The sequence below is a fragment of the Herpailurus yagouaroundi genome, unplaced genomic scaffold, assembly GCF_014898765.1.
Source record: "Herpailurus yagouaroundi ecotype Mexico unplaced genomic scaffold, PumYag 203, whole genome shotgun sequence".
NCBI classification, from domain to species: domain Eukaryota; kingdom Metazoa; phylum Chordata; class Mammalia; order Carnivora; family Felidae; genus Herpailurus; species Herpailurus yagouaroundi.
Genome location: NW_024412434.1, coordinates 27760364 through 27781772, shown reverse-complemented (window position 1 = coordinate 27781772; position 21409 = coordinate 27760364). Strand labels below are relative to the sequence as shown.

The following is a 21409-nucleotide window of genomic DNA, read 5'->3' as shown; positions in this document are numbered from 1 at the left end:
TCAGGACCAGCGATACAATGTAAGCCGGGCCTGTCCGGGAAAACAGGAGAGCCCTGGTCAAAAGGCGGGGTACCAGACCCAAAATGGTTTCTGTGGTTTGTTTACAAATCACATAAACGACAGGTAAATACCACGCCCTCACTGCAGCGCTGTGTGGGGCAGAGAACACAAGGCAAAGCAGTCTTAATCCTGCCCTCCAGCACAGACTAAGACAGACGGTGCAAGAAACTTGGGTGCATACGGGAACAGCTTAAACCTAAGTAGAAACTGGATGTGTTTTTCTTTAAATAATCTTTTTAAATGAAGGATTAAATAAAGGAATCCGTTCAACAGATAGATGGGTGCCAAGATTATTTAAAATGGAGGGCATTGGCAAAGCCAGCACTTTAACATTGAGGCTGGCTAATTTTACCCCACCGACATCAGGTTGCTAAAATAACCTCACGATGAGAGGCAGAACTGCATTCTCCTAGGAGAGTTCTTTCCCAATCGCCATTACAACACAGATTCACGAATTTATGGGGAGCCACAGTCCTGGGTATTTCGTCCCCCTCGCGCTGCACCCAACAGACCAGAGAGTGGAAGAAGAGGCCACCAGGGCGACTCACAAGCTCTCGTGCCTGGATCTTACAGTGGATGGCAGTAGTCACCGGTCTATCTCTAATGTCACTGGAATGAAGGAGCAATCGCCGGTGCAATCTGCAGAAAATTCAGGTGTTGAAAAGAAAGCGCGGCCATCCCACCGGGTGCCCAACTGTCAACGATGACGTCAACAAGCAAGCGCGGCCATCCCACCAGGTACCCAACTGCCAACGATGACGTCAACAAGCAAGCGCGGCCATCCCACTGGGTGCCCAACTCTCAACGATGACGTCAACAAGCAAGCGCGGCCATCCCACCACGTGCCCAACTGCCAACGACGATGTCAACAAGCAAGCGCGGCCATCCCACCAGGTGCCCAACTGTCAATGATGACGTCAACAAGCAAGCGTGGCCATCCGACCGGGTGCCCGAGTGCCAACGACAACGTCAACAAGCAAGCGCGGCCATCCCACCAGGTGCCCAAGTGCCAACGACGACGTCAACAAGCAAGTGTGGCCATCCGACCGGGTGCCTAAGTGCCAACGACGACGTCAACAAGCAAGCGCGGCCATCCCACCACGTGCCCAACTGCCAACGATGACGTCAACAAGCAAGCGTGGCCATCCCACCACGTGCCCAACTGCCAACATGCCCCCACTTCAAGAACACATGCAGGGAGCCCACAAGGTTAAAACATACACCTGCTAGCAACGATGGAAGTTTGTGTGTGAGTTTACAGACCACCGGATCACCTACACAGGGACACAATGCCCACCGACTCCAGGGGCATCCAGACGGCACAAAGAGAGGGGCAGATGGGGCACACTCTGGAAAACACTGCCTCCCTCACAGCGATCCACTGGAGTCTGTCAGGGGACCACCAAGAACTGGGAAGGCAGAAGGATGAGCCCCTGAAGGTATCGGGGGTGGGACACTCGGAGCAAACAGAGTACCACAAACCGCCTGCACAGAGCGCACCGCCGTGGTAAGCTGGTAAGTGACAGGAAACACCACGGACGCAGAGAAGCACAGGCGAGCAAGACGTGGGAGCCGGGATTACCAAGATGGTGGTCAGGCAGGACCTGAGCAGGTGCTGCCTGATCAAACTCAGGGCCGCACTCCAGCAAGAGGAGAAGGTTCTGCCTGAGCGAGGACCCGAACCCCTGCGCTCCACTCTGTGGTCAGCATTTCATTCCAGGGGGTGAAAAGATCAGATCTGTTCCAGGAAAGTCACTGTGGCAGCTGGATGCCAGGCAGACGGACAGACAGGGACAGGACTGAAAAAAAAAAACAACGCGGGCGCAGGTCTGAACTAAGACAGCAAGGGAGAAGAGAAGGCAGGAAGCTCAGGGTGTATCTGACAGATGCAGCCCAGGAAGCCCCAACATTAACAAAACACAATCTTGTCACAGCTGGAAGGCAGGTTCTCAGAAGAAATCGCTTCATTTGCCACAGCCAGTCCTCCACAACTAATGGGACCTAGGCAGTGCCCGTGGAAATAAAAATTAGGGGGGGAAATACGCTGACTATGAGAATGACAGACCATTTCACAGAAATTTACTTCCAGTGGAGTCTGTCGGGGGAGCAAATCTTACTGGTGACAGCTGGCCCAGAAGATCTGCCAAATGAAAACAGGATTGTGAAAAGCAAATCCTTTTCCTGACTACAACACCCGAACCCCCCCAAAAGGCTATTTTTAAAAGGAAGTGTATTTCATTCTGATCTTAAGATATATATAACTTCAAGACCAAAGGTAAAACTTTCTATTAATGAAAGAACTTTTTTTTTTTTTTTTTTAGACGTGAAAAGAAGGCTGAGAAAACCGGGTTTTTAAAGGGTAGCTTCCTGGGGCGCCTGGGTGGCTCAGTCGGTTAAGCGGCCGACTTCAGCTCAGGTCACGATCTCGCGGTCCGCGAGTTCGAGCCCCGCATCGGGCTCTGGGCTGATGGCTCAGAGCCTGGAGCCTGCTTCCGATTCTGTGTCTCCCTCTCTCTCTGCCCCTCCCCCGTTCATGCTCTGTCTCTCTCTGTCTCAAAAACAAATAAAACGTTAAAAAAAAAAAAATTTTTTTTTAAAGGGTAGCTTCCTGTTTTTATAATACACCTGTGATCCAGTGCAAAGCTATTAATCCTACAGAATTGGCTCTTCTTGTCTCTAAAGTTGTTGAACGACAGAATTCTAGTAACAGGAGCATCTCACAAAAGTTGTCTTGGCTCAGTGATAAGAACAGTGAACTTGGAGAGGAATAAGGTCACTATCGAGCTGTGTGACCTAAGCAAATTACTTAACCTCTCTGTTCCTCAAACTTCTCATGAAGGCATAATTAGAGTAAATCAATGGCCCTTTGAAACCTAAAGTTCTGGGGTGCCTGGGTGACTCTGTCGGCTAAGCGTCCAACTCTGGATATCAGCTCAGGTTGTGATCTCGTGGTTCATGAGATCGAGCCCCAAGTCGGGCTCTGTGCTGACAGAGTAGAGCCTGCTTGGGATTCTCTGTCTCCCCTCTCTCTGCCCCTCCCCTACACATGTGAGGATTTCATTCCAGGGAATTCACTCCTTCTCTCCCCCAAAATTAATTAATTGAACTTCAAATCTAAAGTTCTATGAATCTATCAAGGCTTTTTTTTTAAGTGGTAATGGTTTATTTGCTGCATTCATATTACCCGTTTATCTGAAAGAAATTTAATATAATCAGCATCCTCCCCCTGTAACTTCTTTTCTGCCTCCTCCAATCATTTGGAGAGTATTCAGAGAAGGTTAACTAATTTTAGCATAAGGCAAGCAAAGTCCTGTTAGGACGAAGATGGGCAGGGAAGGACACTCACTAGGTACTATCCTAAAGCTAACCAGGAATTTATTAAGGGCTTTTACCTAATTTGAATTAGTTGCAGACCAGCAAGATCCAATAGAATTTTCCATACCTTGCATGGTCCAACACAGTAACCACCAGCCACACGTGGATCTCAATTTTAATTAATTTATAAGTCCTATTGGCTGTCGTCTTACAGAGTACAGCTAGCCCACAGCACAGACAGGCCAAAGTTGACTATATCTGAATTTGGAGCATGTCCTATATACCCATCAATTCTTGGCTCCCTTAAAAAAGTTTTTTGTTTTTTTTTAGTTTTATTTATTTTTGAGAGAGAGAGAAAGAGGGAGGAAGGGAGTGCCAGCAGGGGGTGGAGCAAAGAGAGAGGGAGACACAGAATCCGAAGCAGGTTCCAGGCTCCCAGCTGTCAGCACAGAGCCCGACACCGGGCTCGAACTCAGTAGCTGCGAGATCATGACTTGAGCCGAAGTAGGATGGTCAACCGACTGAGCCACCCTGGCGCCCCTGTCTTAAAAACGTTTTAATTTAACGCCAGCAAGCTAGTTAAAAGAGAACACGGGAATTTTAAAACCTAGGGAATTTCACAGAGACTTAACAGCTTCCCCATGAGCCTGCACAGATACTTTGTAACAAACACTGTGATGTAGCAGGTTTGTATAGAACGTGCGGCATTTCTGTATCGATCTAATTTCAAAGAAGAAGCCATCTAACAAGCTAAGTGATGTGCATCGCACTAAAATCACTTCCTGTTTTCTTTCATCTATACATTCAGGGAAATCATTCCAACTCAAAAAGGTAGTCAGACATCAAGTGTTTCTGGGAAGGGAAGAGGAAAAAAGTCCACAAAACTGACTATTAACACATCAGTCAAGTATCAATGGCTTATCTGATACTTATTAAAGGGGGAAACGTTTGCTCAAGTTTTTTATGACTTCGTGGGGATTTAGCTCCATGCATTCTCCCGACCAGCCACTATCAAAAGGTCACCGAGGACCGTCAAATAAGACATAGATTTAAACGCACCGAATCCGTCACTTAAGACAGAACTCAAGGGTAACATTATAAATATCAAAAAGAAAGCCACCTGGATGAGTGGCAGATTTAAACCTTACTTTAGAAGGACAGGTAGGGGCGCCTGGGTGGCGCAGTCGGTTAGGCGTCCGACTTCAGCCAGGTCACGACCTCGCGGTCCGTGAGTTCGAGCCCCGCGTCGGGCTCTGGGCTGATGGCTCAGAGCCTGGAGCCTGTTTCCGATTCTGTGTCTCCCTCTCTCTCTGCCCCTCCCCCGTTCATGCTCTGTCTCTCTCTGTCCCAAAAATAAATAAACGTTGAAAAAAAAATTTAAAAAAAAAGAAAAAAATAGAAGGACAGGTAACAAGCCTTTTTTAACCCAGGCGACTACAAAACGTACTTATTTGGGCGAATGACACATCCCATCTGCTCTTTTCCAACAACGAAAGGTACACGCACACTCTGCAGAAATCTAGGAAAATAAAATTACAAAGGAACAAGTTAGAATCGCTCGTAATTCTAACACCCAGGCACAACCATTTCTGCGTGTATAGTATCCCTTCCTGACGGCTTCCCTGTGGCGTTTGAGTGCAGGCAGAATTTAGAAACTCACGTTTCGTTGACCATTCCGCAGAAAGCACATGTCCCCAACGTCATTAAACTTCTTTGAAAACACGACTTGAAATGGTTGTGCAATCTTTACTATAACAATCTATTTACCATTCCCCTCCTACTGACCGTGAAGCTGTTTTTTATTTTTCCCCATCATCAACAGCGCTGTGCTAATCATCCTGGGCCCCAAACCCTACTGCGTCTCTGAGCCTTCCTTTGCATGGAATCCCAGAAGTTAGATCAGGGGCCAAACTCAGGAACACATCTAAGCCTCACGCCCCACGCTGCTAAAACACCATCCAGCCTGCCAGGCCCCCTTCTTCGCTTACAGAGAGCCTCGCAGTGACGACAGAATGAATCTGAGATGGGGCGTCTGGCAGCCTCAGGAATTCGAGCGTGCGACTCCTGATCTTGGGTTGTGAGTTTGAGCCCCTTGTTGGGTACAGAGATTACCAAAAAAATTAAATGAACTTTGAAAAAAAAAAAATAATCACTTAAGAAACAAAAGGGAATGTATCTGAACCCAACCTCCTCCGGGTCCATCAGGGGTGTTTTGTTTCCTCTTTTTCAATGTGACATCAACCAACAGCATCATGCCATTGCAACCTACGGTCCTCATGTGAAAAGACTGTTCATATCCTTCCCACGTTTCAATTCTGTTGGTATTTCATATAATTTTTAAAAATTTCTTAATGAGTATTTATTTTTGACAGAGAGAGAGAGAGAGAGAGAGCACGAGCAGGGGAAGGACAGAGAGAGAGGGAGACACAGAACTGGAAGGAGGCTCCAGGCTCCCGGCTGTCAGCACAGAGCGCGACGCGGGGCTCGAACTCTCGAGCCGTGAGATCATGACCTGAGCCGAAGTCGCACGCTCAACCGACTGAGCCACCCGGGCGCCCGTAGAGCACCCACTCTTGATCTCAGCGTCATGAGTTCAAGCCCCACACCGGACGTGGAGCCTGTTTAAGAAAAAAAGAAGAGGAAAAGGAAGAAGAAGAAGAGGAAATCGTCTTGCATTGTAAGTAGTGTTCCTTAAAGAATTCCAGTTATCTCAATTTCATTTTACAAAGTCAAGCTTTGCTACACCCTCCGCCTAAGTCAGGCCAGGCTGTTCTCCATCAAAGTGTAGCAAGAGTGACGATTTTATGAAGAACTCACCCCGTTGACTCTTCCTAGGGGAGCCATTCTCCTAACGGATCTATGTATCTGGACACACCTTTTTTTCCCAGGTCTCTTTTCTCAAATAGCAAGAGCGGAATGGATCGCGCAAGCTCCAGGGACTCCTCCCATGGTGTCCCTCATTCCTAGCAATGCCCTCGTCCTTCAAATCCCTCAGGTGACCTCTCTGGTGTTCGTCTCCGCGCCTCTGATAACACCTCGCTTGTTAACGTCTCCGTTTCCGTCATCATCAGGTAAGGCGCTGGCACTCAACTCGCTCTCCCTCCCTCCCGCCTGCCCTTCCCCTCCTGACAGGCGTGATTCAGAGCAGCAAGGCTCTAAGCAGATGCCCCAGCCGACCCCACAGCACCTTAGGGTGCCTCCCCTTCCTCCGACAGCTCTGCCTCTGCTCTGCCCCGATCCAGACTAACTGCCTTCTGTGCCGGGCTGCCAGGTGCCATCCTGAGACCTGGCCTCTGTCTCTTTTGTAGCACATCCTGCCTTCCGGGTCCCACACCTTCCCCGTTATCAGTCTTCTCTCTTGGGATGAGGCACGTTCCCCACCACGTTCCTAGCAAAGGATTTAGGTGGGAAACATTGAGGTCTTGCGTGGTTGAAAATGTCCTTACCTACCCTCCCATTTTAACCAACAGCGTAGGCGGGTAAAAAAAAAAATCCCAAGCTGGAAAAGCATCCTCTCTCAGAGTTTCGAGGGCTTCCTTCCACATCCTGAAGCTTCCACGGGAGAAGTCGGGCAGCAGCCCAGTCGCCGGGGCTTCTGAGGTTCTGAGATTTCACAGTGGCGTGTCTATGGCAATCCGCCTGTGGTTTCGGGGCACACGGGCTTCTTTCGAGTTTGAAATTCATGTATTTCGGTGCTAGGATATTTTCCTGAATTACTGCTAAGTTCTTCCTCTCTGTTTTCTGTTCTTTCGTTCAAAGTCATTCAAATGTCGGACCTCCTCGATCTCAATTTTCTCTTTTATGCTCTCTTTCCTTTTTTATTTTTTTTAATATTTGTTTTAGAGAGAGAGAGACAGACAGACTGCGAGCGGGGGAGGGGCAGAGAGAGAGGGAGACACAGAATCCGGGAGCAGACTCCAGGCTCCGAGCTGTCGGCACAGAGCCTGACGCGGGGCTCGAACCCACGAACCGCGAGATCATGACCTGAGCCGAAGTTGGACGCTCAACCGACTGAGCCACCCAGGCACCCCATCTTTTATGTTCTTCTAATGTACCACCCCACCTAGACTGTACCATCAGCTACTTCTTCCTGCTCTTCTGTGGAGCTTCCCAGTTTAATTTCAGAAAGGTCTTTTGAGGGGCGCCTGGGTGGCTCAGTCGGCTGAGCTTCTGACTTCAGCTCGGGTCACGATCCTACGGGTTCGTGAGTTCGAGCCCCACCTCGGGCTGTCTGCCGTCGGCACAGAGCCTGCTTCAGGTCCCCTGTCCCCTGACCCACGCACCCTCGGTCTCCAATAAATAAACATGAAAAACATAAATAAACAGGCTCCTTTTAGATCCTCGTAATCCTCCCCATTCCCATCCTGTCCCGGTTCTGTTGCCTCTATTCCATCCCTGTGCTGATCCATGATCTTTCTTTAAAGACCTCTCTTCTCGCCTCCGTGAGAGAAGTTCTTTTTCTCTCTGTTGGTTCCTGGTCTCTGCATTTGCCTGTTAGGCGCCTTGCTCAGAAGGGACGTGACACTTCGGGGTTCCTCCCGTTCAAGAGGCAAACCGGAGGGGCTGGCTGGCACCTCTGGGCGCAGGTGAGGGTGGGACCCGGGAACCCGTCTGGAGGCCTGCGGGGGGCGTTCCCGGAGGAAACCCCCGCGTCTCCGCTCGCAGGTTGGCCGACACACTGGAACGAGTCTCCCGTATCCCGCTACGGCGGGGCTGGGCTCTCTGCCTGCTGTCGCTGCTGGGCAACGGGGCCTCCCACACCCGCTGTCTCCCTTCCCCCCGAGGAGGCAGGTGTGGCTCCACGAAAGCTCTGCCTCCTAAATCCGAAGTCACAGAGGCGTCCGGCCCCAGTTTTAGATTTCCGCCGATGAGAGCCCGTCAATCCCTGTCCTCCCTTCCTCGCCCACGACTGACCCATACACGAGTTGTCCGTCTTGATTTTGTTTTCTTAGACACGATCGGTGTCACGCTCTCGCCGTGCCCCGATGGAAACCATAATTATCCAAACGCAGGTGAAAACGTGAAGCTGTTCTCTGCCGTCACGGGGCTGCCTTAGCATCCGCCACCCCTCGCGTCTCCTTCGCCCACGGGCAGGGGCCAAAGGCTCGCTGCTCCCACGGGCTCGCTTTCGAGAACCGCGTCGTGTTAACAATAAAAGAAACGGCGCGTTTCTTTTCAAGTTACCCGCTTATCCACAGACCTTTCGAACCGACCCGCCCTGGAGTAGAGTTTCAAGAAACTCGCGGTGTCCCCAGCTAGCAGACTCAGAATGTCAAGCTTGCTACTCTGAAACGGGAAAAGGTTTGCGGTTGCTTGTTCTCGTCTCGTGACTCAGAAAAGAGAACCTCCGCCCGATAGGAAAGAACACGTGAAGGCCTAAACTCAAAGCCTACGAAATTCCAGACCCGCGCTAGCTGCCCGTGCATATCTAGCACGGCGAAATCACAGCGGAACACGGCCTCATTTCACGCTCCGGGAATCTGAAGATGAGCTCAGGACACCTCACCTAAGCTTAAGACCTTTCCAAATATTTCCATAAGAAATTCCAGGGCTGACGGCAGCCAACGGTTCCCCCAGTAACATCCCGTGTCTTCTAAGCCACGGTTGTGACCGTCACCTCTGAACCTCCCAATCCGACGGCACGCGTCACTCGAGGGCAGAAGAGCGAACGCAATCTGGGGTTACAAACGGGCTGGGGCAACACGGAAACACAGCAGCCTTCCGTGCTACCTGCTCAAGAGAGGAGAAAACCCAACGAAAGGGCACACGAGCCGTGCACCGTCTCAGGGGTTCACTTACTGGCTGTTTACCTACAAATTATTTCGGTGGCGTTAGCCACTTATTTACCATAAAGGAGGACGAGGCCTCGAAATACGCAGCAGAATCGATGATGCAACAACACGTCTTTGCATCAAGGTAGCGACCAAGGGTTTCGTGCACCCCACATCTGCCTCCACGCCACGAACGTGCAACACCGTCCTCGGGTTGGCATACGACTGACACCAAATACTTCACACAGAAGAGCCTGGTAGAGGCCTTCCTGAAAAAGCAGGCGTCTTAGAACGAGCACAGACATCATCCCACTCAGCCCTGACCTCTTCAACAAACCCCGGGGTTTCCCTGTCACCTGCGAAGACTGGAACGAATGAGAGCATCAACCCGAGTTTCTAACAAAGCCGAGCAGCCTCCTACTTTACGGGAGACTTGTATCTCACAGCATACATCCACGCGTAGAAGGCATTTTCGGTAAATTAGCCCACGCGTTGTACGCACGATCCTTAAGAACTCAAAAAGTAAAGAACTCTGACAAGGGATCCTGTGTCGGCTAGACACGCATAGATAATGTCTAATAATCAGTGCCTAATTTTCTGAGGGGGTTTTATGTATTCATTACTCCAAGCCGCACAGATGTATGGCAACGATGCTTGAGAGATACCGCACACTTGTAAGCGTGTAAAGAAGCACCTCCCGGAAGGCAGCGTGGAGAGCTACGCAAGCTCCCTGGGGATACACAAAGCAACTAAAGAGCATTTCAGGTGTTTACTTGAAGCCATGGATATAACCATAAAATTGGGCATAAATCAAATTTTATAAATCACATCATCTAAATGCATGAAGGAGGTTTCCTCCAGTGGAGGAATATCATTATGCAAAGCCAGTAAAAACACCCTAATTTACCTTGATTAGGACACAACGTGGGAAATGTAACGAACCCTGCAGGGATCGCAGGAGACCTGGGCTTTGCACCCGAGTGTATGCCTGGCCTTCAAAACACAGCCAGCAAGCCTGTTCTCATCTGCAAAACGCAGGGACAATTCCAAAAAGTCTCCTCTCCCAGGCATACATTTCAGGCAGTCTGGGCCTTCACCCACCTTCCTTATTGAAACTAAGAGTACGTGGGAGGAGAAAATAATACAGCATCCCCTTCAAGGGAACAGAGACTCCAAAAAGGAAACACTACTCCCATGGTCTGAGCTGGATCCCAAAACCTTTCATAAAAAGAGAGGAGTCAGGACCTAAATGCCCAACTGGCTACTCAGAGACTTAACCTGATAAACTGCAGAGAAGCACTGAAGTTCGTAGCAACACGGGGATGAACGGGAAAGGTGTCCTGTGTTCTCCAGCTAGCCGGGAAGAGAAAAGCATACTCAGTTCAAGGGGTTTTTTTTATTTCTTTTTATTTTTTTTTTTTTATTTTTTTTTTCAACGTTTATTTATTTTGGGGACAGAGAGAGACAGAGCATGAACGGGGGAGGGGCAGAGAGAGAGGGAGACACAGAATCGGAAGCAGGCTCCAGGCTCTGAGCCATCAGCCCAGAGCCCGACGTGGGGCTCGAACTCACGAGCCGTGAGATCGTGACCTGAGCCGAAGTCGGACGCTTCGCCGACTGAGCCCCCCAGGCGCCCCGGACTTTCAAAGCCCCTTCTTAACTACACCACATGGCAAATGGAGGTTGACAAGTACAAGTGACAGGAATAAAGACAAACGTGTGGGATGACAGTGCAGCGCTGAGTGACCACGGGTCACTCGTGGCAAATCGGGGTGCGCAAAACAGGATCCACCTCCAGCGATCAACACGCAGCCAGAGGCTAGAGCGGTGATTTCACATGTGGTGTTCGTCCGTGTGCAAATAAAAGAGTTAAGTGTGATGAAAGCAGAGGAAGTCTGACTTCGTGAGTTGGGATCAAGAAGGATACTCATGCATAAACGAGTGGGCTGCCTGGAAAAGTACACACTTGCACTCAGGGCCTCCGGTCACGCTGATGGCGTCTGTCCTCCCGTTCAGACTGCACGGGCTAACTACCTCCAAACCCTCATCCTCCTCCCCAGGGGCCTCCATCCTGAGGCTCCTCCTTCCCTCTTTCCCACTTCTCCACCCTTCGAAAGGCAAATCCGGTCTCCCCCCGGCAGGAGTGAGGGCAAACAGCACACTGATCCGAGCGAAATGTGCTTGGTCCTCCAACCCCCTCGACTTTTTCTGTCCCTTATCCCCACTCGTCTTATGCAGCGTTTCTGCAAGGTCTCCACGGGGCTGGAGAAGCAGCGTATCTCCTTCAGAAAGAGCCCCCACGGAAGCCTGTTTGGAACAGTCCCTTAGGGATCGCTAACCTACGTCCTGCGCCGCTGGCCACTCATCAAGTGCTAGATCCCCTCTTCTCCTGCTGCCCAGGGAGCGTCTGTGCTTAGCACACACCCAAGACGATTACGACTGCATACTCAAGATGACCTCTACTGAAGAGTGTTTGTTTTTTTCTAACCCACCCAGAGGGGAACATCCTTTCCAACGTGGAGGTGAGAACAGAACGATGGCGACAAGGGCCAACCCGTCCTTTGCAAGGGTGAGGTATGCGTATGCACCTTAGGAAAGAGTCAGAGACGTGTTGTCTTCTCTAACAAAAAGATAGGGCATTTGTCACAAAACCGTAAAAGTAAACGTGTTTTTAAGTTTTGCTCATTTAAGTAATCTCTACACCCTACACGGGGCTTGAACTCACAGCCCCGGAATCAAGAGCCGCATGCTCTTCGGATTCTCTGTCTCCCTCTCTCTCTGCCCCACCCCAGTTGTGTTCTCTCTCTCTCTCTCTCTCTCTCTCTCTCTCTCTCTGTCTTTCTCTCTCTCTCAAAAATAAATAGGCATTAAAAAAATAATAAAAAATAAAAGACTTGCATTCTCTTCTGACTGAGCCAGCCAGGCACCCCACATGGCCTTTACCGTTTTTCTTATTTTTAAGTTTATTTTATTTTTGAGAGACAGAGAGAGACAGAGCACGAGCAGGGGAGGGGCAGAGAGAGAGGGAGACACAGAACCTGAGGCAGGCTCCAGGCTCTGAGCTGTTGGCACAGAGCCCAATGCGGGGCGAGAACCCACGAACTGTGAGATCATGACCTGAGCCGAAGTTGGATGCTCAACCCACTGAGCCACCCAGGTGCCCCCAGCACTTAAATATTTAAAAGTGTAACAGAACCATATACATTTTCGTAATTAACTCTTAAATTAAAAAAAAAAATTGTTTTAAATGTTTACTTATTTTTGAGAAAGACAGAGACAGAGTGAGTGGGAGAGGGGCAGAGAGTGAGGGAGACGCAGAATCCGAAGCAGGCTCCAGGCTCCGAGCCGTCAGCACAGAGCCCGACGCGGAGCTCGAACCCACGAACCGCGAGATCATGACCTGGGCCGAAGTCAGACGCTCAACCAACTGAGCCATCCAGGTGCCCCGGCCTTTACCTTTCAAAGCCAGTTGTACCTAGCAAGAATTCTATCTGCCATCCACTACAGGAAAAAAATCAAAAATTCAAAATGGAGGATTAAAGGAAAATGACTTAGCCAAGGTCACACACAAAAAACTGAGCCAGATTAAGGGTTCTAAATTCCCTAGACTGGTTCACTGTACCCATCAGACTGTAGGCTATCTACATTTAGTGCACTTCCTAAAAATTATATATACATATACATATACGCCAAGAGCAAATTTCCATTAAAATCCTACTTTGATTTGGTGCAAAACTTGACTTTTTCTCCTGAGCTTTAGAGGAAGTGAAATTAGTTTCTACTGGTAAACAGTAAAGAAGCTTTGATGGCCAGCTTCAAGCCTGAGGTCAAGCTCATCGCGTGACGTGCACATCAGCCCACCTGGCCAGAGTCAGCACAGTGCTTCCCAGGCCTCACACAAAGAGCCGCTCTGAATTCAGCGTTCTATGGCGCAAAACAGGAACGTCCTAAAAGACCAAAATGCTAAGGTGCATCTAGAAGACGATGCTCATTGGTGGCCAGCACTACCTAGAAAGGAAAATTCTAGCTCTCTTCCCCGGCTTCCAATTTATTCTCACTTACGTTAGAGCGGGAAGGTCTTTCAGAAAGGAGAGAAAAAAAGGGAACCGGTGGATATGAAAGCCAATTATTTTTTGAATTAAGCCGAAATTTCGGAAGTGCAGCACCTTCCCAAACTTTTAGTGGTTGATTGACAAGTCAGGGAGCCGCACGCTATCCCAACCCAGAAACACTGAGTAGTTTCACTTCTCCATTTTAAAGACGGGGATTCAGCTTCGTTTAAAGGCTTTCCTCTTTCACGAGGATCCAAAATAAATACAAACAGAAATGCTCTGGTCTTACCTGCATTTCAAATCAAGCACATTAAAAGAAAACAAACCTATTTATAAGATCCTGTATAACCTTTCCAAAGACTCGATCTCCGTATCAGTAAAATAAAGATAAGAGCACTCCCCTATAAAGATTAAGGAGGCTAAAGCATTTAAAGTGCTAGGCACAGCGTGTCACATACAGTAATTTCAGTTTCAAGACAACGTAATACCAGGATTCAATTCCTCAATCTCTCTCACTCCACCTTGCTAGCAAGTTACTCAAGCTCCCTAAAGTCTCAGTCTCATCTGTAAAGTGGGGTGATATTTCCATAACCTAGATGAAACAGAAACACAAAACTGAGAAGCACAGTGGCCGAAACACAGTTCAGGCTTACAAAGGCAAGTACTTTTATTTTCAACATTATCTGGAATAAACTGCTAATTCCAAATCTTATTAATTCCTCCATCCTTCCGTCATTAGTCCCTGGACTTACAGATCCACATGTCTGGTTTTTAAACGAGCACCTACTGAAATTATACTTAAGATGACACTGTGTGAGAACTTGCACTCGGCATTTCAGACTCTTGCATTATACCTTATAGTGATGTGGGATTCATACTTCACTTTTAACTGAAATGGAATGGAAAAAAAAAAACTTGCCGAATTTAGGAGAAAGTAGACAAGGTAGACCTTAATAATTTTTTTTAAGATCATTTTTTTCAGGGGCGCCTGGGTGGCTCAGTCGATTGGGCGTCCAGCTTCGGCTCAGGTCATGATCTCACGGTTCGTGAGTTCGAGCCCCGCATCAGGCTCTGTGCAATCTGAAGCTTGCTTCGGATTCTGTGTCTCCTTTTCTCTCTGCCCGTCCCCCACTTGTGCTCTGTCTCTGTCTCTCAAAAATAAATAAATGTAAAAAGAAAATTAAAAAAAAAAAAAGATTATTTTTTTCAGGGCACCTGGCTGACTCAGTTGGTGGAGAACGTGTGACCCTTGATGTCAGTCAGGGTCATGAGTATGAGTCCCAGGCCGGATGTAGAGGTTACTTTAAACAAAAAGTTTTTTTACTAATAAGAAAAAAGATGATTTTTTTTTTTCTCAGCCAATAAAACTTCAGGGGGAAAAAACAAAAATCCCAGGATAAAAATCTCTTCCACCTCTCCCAGTCCCACCAGCTCCAAACCGGTCTTGTACAGTCAGGGCTGCTAACATTATTTGCCCTACAGAATTCACCCTATGCTTTAACAAGCGCCGTATCTACCGAAATGTGTCATTTTTGTTTTTAAGAAAATCAAAAAGAATGAAACAGAAAAGCACAATGGATTCTTCGCTTATTCAGTGTCAAAGACATCTATCTTATCACAAGAATGGAAACCTAAGTGACAGAAAGTAAAACTTTTTGATTAGTGAATGTCATCTTGTCAAAACACAAGGGGCCCTAACTATCAGTACATGGTGAAATATAATCACGTTCTGAAATTCACCAGGGACGCCTGGGTGGCTCAGTGTGTTAAGCATCTGACTTTGGCTCAGGTCATGATCTCAACGCTTGAGTTCAAGCCCCGAGTCGGGCTCTATGCTGACGGCTCATAGCCTCGAGCCTGTTTCGGATTCTGTGTCTCCCTCTCTCTGCCCCTCCCCCCCCCCAAAAATAAACAGTAAAAAATAAAATAAAATAGATAAAATTCACTAGGGTGCTAACCAGATGCGGAGTGTGATGCTAGCATCTTTTAATCAGAATACCACTGAAATGATCATGCAAAACTGATCCTTAAGAATTTTATTTGAGGGCCACTTGGGTGGCTCAATGGGTTGTGTCCAGCTCTTGATTTTGTCTCATGTCATGATCCCAGGGTCATGGGATCGAGCCACATGTCAGGCTCTGCAATGACAGCTCGGAGTCTGCTTCGGATTCTCCCTCTTTCTCCCTCTCTCTGTACCTCTTCCCCCTCCCCCGAACTCTAAAATAAAATAAAAAAAAAATTTTTTTTTAAAGAATTTCATTTGGGGGCACCTGGGTGGCTCAATAGGTTAAGCTTCCAACTTTGGCTCAGGTCATGATCTCACGGTTCATGGGTTCGAGCCCCTCATCAGGCTCTGTGCTGATAGCTCAGAGCCTGGAGCCTGCTTTGGATTCTGTGTCTCCCTTTGTCTCTGCCCTCTTCTACTTGTTCTCTCTCTCTCTCTCTCTCTCTCCCTCCCTCCCTCTCAAAAATAAAACAAAACATTAAAAAAAGAATTTTATTTGGTAACTTCATATCCTTGTTATGCAAGTTCTAAATCGAATACCTTCCCTTATTTATAATATACAGTCCTGTCTTGTTTACACTAACTTCAGCCAATGTTTGCTTTAGCCAATAAGATCATTTGTCTTCTGCGCTGTCCATGACACTTCTGGTTTTACAAAGAGAGGAAATACAGTTGACTCTTAAATACTGTAGCTAAGACCAGAGTTTTCATTTCTTTTTGTGTGTGTGTTTATTTATCTTTGAAAAAGAGGGAGAGAGCCTAAGCAGAGGAGGGCCAAAGAGAAAGGGAGACAGAGAATCTAAAGCAGGCTCCGAGCTGTGAGCGCAAAGCCCGACGTGAGGCTTGAACCCGCGACCCTTGAGCTCATAACCGGGGGCCAAAGTCAGAGGCTCAAGCGACTGAGCCACTCAGGCGCCCAGAGAGGAAGTACAGTTGACTCTTGAACCGCACAGGTTTGAGCTGTAGGTCCACTGACACGCAGATTTTTTTTTTGAATAAGACATACCACTCTAAATGTATTTTCTCTGGGGCACCTGGGTGGCTGCATCGGTTAAGCCTCCGACTTCGGCTCGTGTCATGATCCCGTGGTTTACGGGTTTGAGCCCCGCATTGGAGTCTGTGCTGAGAACTCAGAGCCTGGAGCCTGCTTTGGATTCTTTGTCTCCCTCTCTCTCTCTGCTCCCCTCCCACGCTCACGCTCTGTCTCTCTCTCCTTCAAAAATAAATAAGCATCAAAAAAAAAATGTTAATGTATTTTCTCTGCCTTATGATTTTCTTAATAACTATTCTCTTTTCCCCAGCTTTCTGTATTGTGCGAATACAGCGTAGAACACAGAAAATACACATTCATCAACCGTTCATGTTACTGGTAAGGCTTCTTCAGGTCAACGGCAGGCTTTTAGTACTTAAGTTTTTGAGGCGTCCAGTTACCCAAGGCTCTTCAACTGGGACTGGGGGGAGCTGTTGCCCCTAACCCCCACGTTGTTCAGGGCTAATCGTACTGCCTAGTGGCCCAACGTAAAGAGCAGGGATGGGGGCGCCTGGGTGGCGCAGTCGGTTAAGCGTCCGACTTCAGCCAGGTCACGATCTCGCGGTCCGGGAGTTCGAGCCCCGCGTCGGGCTCTGGGCTGATGGCTCGGAGCCTGGAGCCTGTTTCCGATTCTGTGTCTCCCTCTCTCTCTGCCCCTCCCCCGTTCATGCTTTGTCTCTCTCTGTCCCAAAAATAAATAAACGTTGAAAAAAAAATAAAAAAAAAATAAAAATAAAGAGCAGGATGGAAAATGCAGCATCGGATTGGGTTCCTCCACTCACTAGGCTGCCAGCAGGCTGCCGTCACCCACCCACGCTATAAAGACTACTGGATGAGGTCCCTGTACTCACTCTGTCTGCAATGGTGGGGTACAGAGGGCTATCTGAGACGGCCCCTCATAGTCCGAGGAATTACTAAAACATACTCGAACCAGGTACTTCTTTGTGACTTCTATTCAAAACCACAATGACCCGGCCCAGCCCATGCTATCATAGGGATTATATGCAAAGGCCGCACTGGCGTGTTCCTCGATCTCAACACCACACCTTTTCCAGGGCATGAATGAGACGTGCCCCCACGTGGCGCCTGTGTCACTCAACAGCGACAGCACTTTAACCCTGAACAGTGAACTACAACCCAACTACCTTCGCAGACCTCTTCTGGAGCCACCGTCACCAAGGCCAGGGTAACATTTTCACCATACTTCGCGGACATGGGTCTGAAAGATGAATCGCTTGGGCATGCCTACAGAGATGTGCTGAATCACCAATTTCCCCCCCCAAACAGAAGCATGGAGATCTCTGAGTGAAACCCAAGTCCAAAGCACTTATTTCATCAACAAGGAAGATGAGGCTCAGAAAAATACAGTAAGTGGTCCAAGGTCACACAGCTAGGCAGAAACATCTCTGAAATAGATCCCCGGCCTCCTGGCTCTGTGCTCTCCTCAACGCAATCAGGCGGTTAGATCCTGGGTCACCAATGAATGCACAGCTTGGTTTGTTATGACAAGTATAACTTCCCTAACTTTTTTTCCTAATTGCAGAATGGGGACAATAAGTTGTTATTGGGGCAATATAGACAAGAACGGCTAAAACAAAACAAAACCAAAAAACACAAAAGGAGTCTTGAATTACACATGTTAATTTCGTTTGGAACCGAGGACCTTTCACAAGTTCTTATGACCCCTATACTGTTAAGTGAACTCCACAAGTTCCAAATAGTGACATTCTAACAGAGAAATGTCCAAACCTAGAACAATAGAACTGGAAGTAATTCAAATCCCAAAGTAGACCATTTTTCTTCAAATCACTAATAAGAAGAAAGAGGAGGAGGGGGCCTTTTACTTCCATATCCCGACAAAAACTTTTAGGCAGAAGTTCAGACCCTGGAGAGCCCCACGCTTCCCCTGCACGGGCTTCTTAAACTCCAAAAGCAGCCGGCCCCAATGAAGGGGAACCCTCATTCACTTACTGTTCAGAGCAATGTTTCCATCACTCAGCACTTCTCAGATTTGGCAAGCCCTTTGTGGGCACTGGCTGTAAAGGAAGGTGAAAAATGCCACCTCAGCTAGAACAGGCAGAAATGGGATTTGATAAACATTCAACACTCCCAGGACAGCAAAGGAAGGTCTTAGGATAAAAAGGGACTAGAGAGGCCAATCCTCTCCCAAGCCTCTCACCAAGGCTCTCCCCTTTCTTCAAGAACCTATTCTGGTGGGTTGGATTTTTTTTTTTTTTTTTTTTGCTTTTATTAAAGCAAGAATCATGAATCTAGGCATTTATACCTAGCTAGAGCAGGATTAAAAAAAAAAAAAAAGTCCATGATTTTTGCCAAAAAAACAAAAAAACAAAAACATGAGTTGAAAAGCTCTTCTCACACATCAATTACTCCCATCATTAGTGAAATTCAGGTCCCAGCGGGATGGCCTGCTTGAGACTCAAGTGCCGGTACCCAAATGGGAAATAGTCAGTTCTCACCTCTGAAGGTCTAGGCTGGCACTTCTGGAAGACCGCACATCAGAACAGCAGGGGGTGGGGGGCACTCCTCTCCAGGGGAGGGGCTGCTGAACCACCCAGCCCCCAGGCAGTGGTTTACACGGCCAGGGGAATGGGTCCTTCGCACAGTAAGAACTTTGATAGGGGAGTGGAGGGTTTCTGGGGTACAGGCTCGATCCCAGCGCAGAGCGAAGATAAGGATTGGAGACAACATTTATTTATGGAAGGGAGGAAGCACGGGGTGTGCCAGTCTAAGGCGTGCTAGGGAGAAAGTAGCAGATCTCCTACCTCAAAGGAGAGCCTGGCAACAATTCCTCTGGCCACCAAGGCCTCTCCCCTCCCCCCTCCGTACCCGCTCAATCTCCCTCCCCACCCCCACTTGCCTCCCCAGCATCTGGGGCCGAATTTAAGCCTGTTTTTGCGTTTTCTCCGACCTGGTGAAACCTGGATCCACTTGCTCGGTGCAGACACGCCAATCGGCCCCCCGGGTCCCCTGGCCTCGGTGGGAGGGTGGCGGGGCGACGGAAAGCGGAGGACAGCGGCGATGGATCCGGATTCAGGCAGGGTCTGCCCTGGTCGAAAGCGGTTTCCCACCGGTGGGCTCGGAGCCGCCGCGGCCGCGCCGCTGGAGCCGACCGAACGCCGTGCCGGGCGGAAGCTCTCCGGAGCGGGGGCTGCGCGCGGCGTGGGAGCCCTGGCCCCTCGAGCGCGCCCGCGGGGTCCGGGGGCGCGAAGGACGGGACGCCGGGGTGGTGAGAAGTGGGACTACTGCGCCGAAAGGGGCGCGAGCATCCGCACGACCAGCCCGTGGCGCCGGGCTCTTCCCGGAATCCCACCCCACTCTGCAAACCCAAAGATCCCGAAAATTCCGAAAGCGAAACTGCAAGCGGGTCTCCAGAAGTTTGGGAACGGTCTCGCAGGCTTGCCTGCGTCGTCTCCGCACTCGGACACCAGAGTTGCCGTCAAGGCCGAGCGCCCCAGGCGGTGGCGATCGCTCCGCACGGCCACCAGCCGCGTCCCCGGGCCACCTCCCTCGGTTTTTTACGCGGAAAGGGCCCCAGCCCGGAGCCGCAGCCCTGGCCCCGGTTCCGGGGCGGTGGTCGGCCGGGCTCTCGCCGCGCGTCTCGGTTCCTCCGTCCTCCCGCTGCTTCCCCCAAGAAAGGGAAACTTGGGCCCTGCGAGAATCCTGAGGAATGTTCTTTGTAATCGGTTGTGTATTGGCGTCCACGGCACAGCTCGGTGCAAAATCGCGGGTTTCGGGGCGTTAGAGTGAATTGTGCGCTTGTCAGCGGCGACGTCAGGAGGACGAGGGGAGGGGTTCCCGGCTGAAACTGCAGTTTACAAGCACAGAGCCATTTTAGGCTGGTTTCCACCCCAGCGAAGCCCACGGGAGAGCTGTCCCCGGAGGACGCGCTGCCAGCGCACGCTGGAAGGGCCGGGGACGCGCCGCGCGCTCAGCCCCGGGGGGCCGAACGAGTCTCCGCCCGAGTGTCGCCGATCTCTCAGCCCCGCCGACCAGGTGGGAGGGAATATCTGCCGCGGGGTCCCCACCCACGGGGCACTGCGAGGGACGGGCCTCTCCGACAGCGCGGCGTCCGTCTAAGTGGGGAGCACGAGCTGACCCTATGGCTCCCCCCTCTAGGCCCCTGCAAATGCCCAGAAACCGCGGTACTGCGCCACCACTATCTTTTTAACCCCAAGATTTAAACACGTCTCGGCACACGTGGCCAACGCACCATCAGGTCCGCTGGCCTAGATAAGGTCCCCAGGACCTGCCGTCGCCAGGCCCCGGGGACGCGCACAGCCGCCTCACAGCCCCCCACCCCCCGGGTCCCTCGCGCGCGACCTCCGCTCGGAAGCCGCGTCCTGGCCACTGGCGACCCCTGTTGGAGATCTGGTCCCTAGCTTAGCGAGCTCCGGTTTGCTTGCTTCCCCCTCGGACTCCCCTTACAGCCTCCGACTTTGCCCCCAAACTCCAGTCTCAGACCCTCCCGGCCCCAGAAGCCGGCCTTTCCAGGGCGCCACTCAAACCCCAAAGCGACAGCGCCGCCCGCTGGCCTGCCACGGCCCAGGACGCCCCTCTCAGATCCAGCCTTCTCGCGCAGGACCTGAGCAAGGGACACTTTCATCCGAGAACACTGCTCCCATCCCCCACCTTCCCTAGAGCTCAACTCCAAAAGCAACTCCTCGCTTCGACCCCACACACTTTTCCGCCGAGATCCGCGCGCGGACACCTCTCTGCGCCACCATTTCCATCCTCCCCGCGCCTCGGTCGTGGGGCCCCCCGCCGCCAAGTGCGGCGTGCCCCCAGCCCACACAAAACCCCACAGGCGTCTGCAGCCAGACTGCACCCAATACCCTGGACAGTTAGTCCTTTGAATGAGCACCTCCTCACTCCGCCTACCCCCGTAGGGCTTCACGCGCGCAGAATCCAGCAACAGGGAGAGCTCGTCTCGAAGAAAGCCGAAATAAATCATTGCCTCTGCCCTCATGTATTTTGCACCACGTGTCAGCAGTTTGTCACGTCAAATCATGGCAGGGTCTGGCTCCAAGACGCACACACACATTCGGGGCGTATGTCTTTGACACACCCCCCCCCCCAACTGCACACACCGGTATGCCCACTGATCCAAAGGCACACACTGCAGTCGTGCTTGGATACCCTGGTCTGGACCAGCGGC

The 21409-nt window shown here is 50.1% G+C and overlaps 1 protein-coding gene across 7 annotated transcripts in view; it reads right to left on the bottom strand.

Moving 5' to 3' along the window:
• The window catches only part of SFMBT2 (Scm like with four mbt domains 2), a 229688-nt gene that overhangs the window by 205913 nt on the left and 2366 nt on the right, over window positions 1-21409 (bottom strand). The window contains exon 1 of one of the 7 annotated variants that reach the window (XM_040451498.1): window positions 19163-19271. The exons of the other annotated variants lie outside the window; for them this stretch is intronic. The gene's annotated coding sequence lies outside the window, so the exon portion shown is untranslated. Of the gene's footprint in view, window positions 1-19162; window positions 19272-21409 lie in introns of those variants that run through there. 7 annotated transcript variants of the gene reach the window in all.